This window comes from Azolla caroliniana, unplaced genomic scaffold, assembly GCF_043228905.1.
Source record: "Azolla caroliniana isolate FFs.n. ecotype wild unplaced genomic scaffold, voAzoCaro1.0.p SCAF_18, whole genome shotgun sequence".
NCBI lineage: Eukaryota > Viridiplantae > Streptophyta > Polypodiopsida > Salviniales > Salviniaceae > Azolla > Azolla caroliniana.
In genome coordinates this window covers 16205963-16211962 of record NW_028230453.1, presented here as the reverse complement: position 1 = coordinate 16211962, position 6000 = coordinate 16205963, and positions in this window count along the sequence as shown.

Here is a 6000-nt window from a genome sequence, read left to right as displayed (position 1 = left end):
TCCGTGGTCATCAAATTAAGAGCATATACATATGCAAAAAACATTGTATATACGTATATGCATAGAATGAACCATACGTAGCATACGTGTATTCGCATTCGAGAATGATTCAATCAAACGTGTATGGTAAATCATCTCAAAGTTGGATTGAATTGACTTGGGTCTATATTATATATTGATTCACTCTCAATCCTAATAAGTGGACTCTAATCCATTGTGAACCACCAACATAAGTATGGTTGCAATATTGTGCATTGTATCACATGCATACTTTTGGGATGCGAATCAAGACATCTCTATCATCCTCACTTTAGAACTTAAAAAAAAAAAAGAGTATCAACTATAGAGATTGAATCAAAATATGTCATTATAAATTATAATCAAACGTTCAATAACTCATAAAACGTATATTCGAGAATATGAAGAAAACATGACATAGGCAGTATTAGCATAACAACTTACCACTAGGGTGACCTAATTTCTAATAACAAAGAAAGAAATAAAGAAAGAAAAAGGAACATGACACTAACATAAAAATTTGCCATGACATAGGCAGTAGTAGCATAACAACTTACCACTCGTGTGAGCTAATTTCTAATAACAAAGAAAGAAAGAAAAAGAAGAAAAAGGACCATGACACTAACAAGAGGATATGAGACAGTTAGGCATTGAACCCAAGACACAAGTAATAGTAGCACATCAACTTACCACTAGGTTGTGCTTAGTTGTAATAAAAAAAAAAACAAAAGAAAAAAACTATTATAACACTAACATAAAACTTTGCTATGACATGGTACTAATGAGAGAGAGAAAAAGAGATGAGAAAATTGGAAATCAAACCCAAGACATAGACAACAATAACATGACTCCTTACCACTAAGGTGAGCTAAATTGTACTAATGTTAAATGAAAAAAAAGATAAAAAAAAGGAGCACGTATTTTTGCCCTTTCAAACGTGTTCGTTTCCAAATGTTGGAATGCTTGCACGAACATGAATATTACGTTCTATGCGTATATGTATGTACATGTATAGAGAGCTCTCAATTCGGTTTGGTTTGGTTTGGTTTGGTTTGGCAACAGAGTGGCAGTGGCAGTGGTTCTTGCTTCCCTGGTGATGAAATTAAGAGCATATATGCAAAACATTGTATATGTATATGTACATGTATAGAGAGCTTTCGGTTTGGTTTGGTTTGGTTCAACTTGGTTTGGTTTGGCGGTAGTGGCAGTGGCAGTGACAATGGTGGTGGCAGTGGCTTTGGCTTGACCGAACACAGATAGAGACGGCTGTTTATGGGACAAGAGCCAACGACAATCAATTATTTATGGGACAAGAACGAGCAGTGGGCGGCCATTTTGCACACCCTATGGCCTTCTTCTTCTTCTTCTTCTTCTTCTTCTTGCCATTATAGATTACCTGTCAAATAGCTTTCTTTCATGACCAAATATCGTCCAGTTGTAGACTTTACATTCTCCTTGCCACGGATCGCATACACAGTACCAAGCTAACTTACCCCATTAAAGGCTCTAATGGAATGGATGAATGAAGATTAAGCTTTCGTCGATGTATAAAGAAATATAGTTTCGAGCTTGGATCTTATTGAATAATGAAGAGTTCGAATGAGGATAAATAGAACAGTTTTGGTTTGTTTCCGATCAAGGTCAGCTGACAAAACTTGCCTTTAATTTCAAGATAGGGTACTGAGAATTGAGTTCTACGAACAAGTGATAATCAAATTTCTCCAAGAGCTATAAAACATTTTGCTCTCTCCCTCTAATTCTTGTCAATGTAATTAGTCAATTTCTCTACTCAATTATAATCATGCTTTGTTATTATAGTTTATTTAACTTCCCTCATTTTTCTTAATCATAACATTGAGTAATCTAAACGATACCTCTCGTGAAATTTTCGCGTTTCTTAGTAAACCATTGATTGACATTGACATTGAAGAGGTGTTTTTATTTAACTTCCCTCATTTTTCTTAATCATAACATTGAGTAATCTAAATGATACCTCTCGTGAAATTTTCACGTTTCTTAGTAAACCATGGATTGACATTGACATTGAAGGTGTGTTTGTAGCTCTTTGGGGCAAATGTTGAATATCCCTATTGAAAATGAAATCATTAGTTGATGTGGACAAATGGTGTCATTATCATGGATTGGAGGGGAGATGATAGCAAAGCTGCTTGGGTTTAAAGTCAAAACACATCCTACATCACCTTGCTTGAAACAAGAAAATGTTAAATGATTAGTTTTGGATAAATGAATGTCAAACACTTCCTCGTCTCAAAGGATATATTACTGGAGGCACTAAAGATGAATAAATTTGTGAGTTTCTCATCGGTCATCTCATCGCTAGTGTCACACCTACTGTGTAGGGTTTTGGTCCTACATATGTAATCTTGGACCATCTCTTTGCCTCTTGCTTTCGAGAGGAGTGTTTCTCTATGGAAACCCACTTTATTCCTCTTCTCTTGAAGTGGGTAAAAAATTCTCCCTTCATGTAGATGAAGTCATTCTAGACTTCACTTGGAAGTGTGGAACCAAACTCTCACTCATGCTTCTATGGTGAGATCAAAAGAGGCCACTCTCGCCCTTAGGTATGGGCTTAATTCAAATTTGGTTTGGTTTCTTGGCATTGAAACCAAACCGAACCATTTATACATAACAAAAACCAAACAAAAAAAAAGGTGAAATTGAACCATTTAAGGAAAAGTTGAAACCAAACAGAACCATTTGATCACAAATCTAAAAAAAACATTGAATTAAAAAACTTTAAATTAAAGAAAGCATTAAATTAAAAAATGTTTCAGCTAAACATGAAAAACCATTAAATTAATTAAGACACTAAACCATTAAGGAAATAAATAAATAAAGTAAAAACCAATAAACCATTAAATTGAGCCACTAAATCCAATAAAACATTAAACCTTAGTTTGACAACCAAACTGAACTAAAAAACTAGACCATTTTTGTAAGATGATGCTTATTAATATAGAGAAAGGTCTTTAAGCTAGATTGGTGTTAATCATTCCCCATTGTGTTTGTCCATAAGTGTAACTTCCTCTTCATCTTTCTCTTTCTCTCTCCCTTACACACACACATATCACATAGTCTTCCGTTGCGTAGTCACATACGTGATTAACTCCTCACATAATTAGATATTAATTAACCCTTAGTTAATTACCTAATTATTTATAGTCACCCATGGAAAATATTTCCCAATGTAAGGAGAGGTGAATATGCCAGATGATCATATCTTATAATGCTTGTTTAGGTCTACATTTTCAAGTAAAACTCCATGCCCATCATTAGTCCTTTTGTGGTTGGGCAGTATGGAAGGCCCACTTAATGTACTTTTAAAACGTTCTTATGAACATGGGAAACCAAATGGTTCCATCAACTTATTAGTAGACATAGTAGATAGGTGGGTACATACATAATGTATTTGATGATATTTCATGTTTATGTGGAATATGCTTTCGTTGCTTTTTAGCCAACAGGATGGTTCACCATTACAACTCATCATGATGAGAGTTGTCCCCTATGTCTACGCAATAGTTTATAAAAGCTCGTGAATGTTGCAAAAATGTGTGTGCTTGTGAATGTTGAGTGATGCCACCAAGGACTTGAACTAGAGAAGATGGTGTCCCGATGAAGGGTGATGGGTGATGTTTGCTTGAGTTGGCATGTATGCATGCGCCAATAATGCCTCACTTGATATGTGTAGGAGCACACGGAGTTTTCCCTTCAAGAATGTATGTGCCAATATATGCATGTGAATGATAGCCCTTTCTAAATATTGGTGTGCAAATATGCACTTGCTTCTTGTATTTTCTGCATATGTGTGCTTGTGCTTGAGTGTAGTGTTTTTTGTATAAATGTGTGTGTATGTGTAGATGTATAATATGGTACGACGTGTATGTATGCATGTGTTTATGTGTAAAAGAAAAATTGTGAGCATTTTTTGTATTTAACTTGCAAGAGTTTGTGAATACTCATGCATGTCAGTGTATTGTGTGATTGTGTAAGTGTTTATTGTTTTTGTTAACTTGCCAATTTGTATGAGTGAGTGTTGGGTAGTTTAAATATGTGTATCTATATAAGTGTGTGAGTTTGTGTATGTGTATAACTCAACTAAACTAAGAAATGATAATGTATAAGAGCCAATAAATTGCAACATGATTTGTAACCGAAACCTGCATTAGGTAAGAGGGTTCATAGGGCCAACACTATGGGGGTTAGTTTTGGGTGTATTTTACATTGGTGGTTACGACACACAACACTCCAACCACAACACCCATCCATGTCGCCTCCCATTTTCTACTGCAAAGATACAATCACCAAACAAACGAAGAGATATTCGTGCAAATAGAAGGTCACAATCAGGATTCAAACCATGTCAAATGTGTTGTTGCAACTCAATCACATGAATTAGATGCAAATTACTTTCATGACTAATTCCAATGGGCAAAGTAATAACACATATCCCAAAATACAACCCAATGTTTTTTTAGGTTTGCCTATAAAAAAGGGTGACTTCTTAGGGCTTCAATACTTTAGAATGTCATAAGCTTTTATCAATGAATCAATGAACACAAGGAATGGAAGATCACACCCTGTTCAACAATGTCACACCAACTTGATTCATACAACAACACGAGACAATCAAACACAATTGGCAAGTGTTTAAGAGTTCGTTAATACAAAAAATTGCCCATCAAAACTTGAAGAAACAACACTACAATAATTTCTGTGTATGTTCAACATGGACAAAGCCATGACGCACCTGATAGTTTCAAGAGAATGCAAAATGAGGGATTATAACATGATGTTGTTACGTTTATTTGCACTCTAAAGGCATGTAGAAGCATGGGTGCTATAGACAAGGGCAAACAAATTCATGATGAGGTTATGAAAAGGAAATTGTTGGAGAAGAATATAGTTCTTGGCACTGCTCTGGTTCATATGTATGCTAGATGTGGTATGCTTGAGAAAGCGAGTCTAAAAGTACTGGAAGAGCTTCATCTTCGAGATGTGATTGCTTGGTCAACCCTTATTGCTGGCTATGCTAAAAAAGGACAAGGACATGAAGCCTTGAAGTGTCTCAAACACATGGAAAGTGAGGGCGGATCTCTTGACAACATAACATTATTATGTGTGATGAGTGCAAGTGCTCACTTTGGGCTTGTAAACGATGCCAAAATGCTTTTTGAGGTTATGACTACATGTAAAGAATCGTGAGTGATTCTGTGTAGCGGAAGGAAAGTGTGTGTGTGTGTGTGTGTGTGTGTATGTGCACAAGAGAGAATGAGAGAGTGAGAGTTCTAAACAAGAAATTGTATATTACATCCAACAATAACTAAGTTACAAAAGGTTGGTTTAAATACCAACTAGTCTAGGGCAAATGCCCTTTCTACTAATTCCAAAAATGTCCTAGTAAGTTGTCCACCAACTAGTGTGAACACTATTCCTATGGGAAGTTGAGTTCGATTCTCAACACGCCCCTTCGAACACAACTTCTGGATGCCGAAAAGTTGTTTCGGTTCAATCTTCAAAAACTTCGATTCGGCTGAATTGACTTTCGGTTTTTGAGAGGCTAGGCGACACGACTTACGATTTTGATTGTTCAATTCTCCGTGTTCGACTGCTTGATTGTTTGTTCGTACTTCAAATCCTCTAGTCAGCTTCGATCGATTGATCGACTACAATTCGGTGTCAGTTCGGTGATCGAGAGGCCAAGGTTCGTCACGAACTACCACAACTTGTCGATACCTAGGGCTTTTATGAAGATGTCGGCCACTTGAAGATTCATGTTGATGTGTTGTAGGTCAACATCTCCGTCTTGTATGCGCTCGCAGATGAAGTGATAGTGTACTTTGATGTGTTTAGTCCGCGTGTGGAACACGGGGTTCCGAGCCAGGTAGATACTACTCATGTTGTTGCAGTATAGGCGAATTGGATCCTTGATGGGTGCACCCAAGACCTTCAAGATGCGTT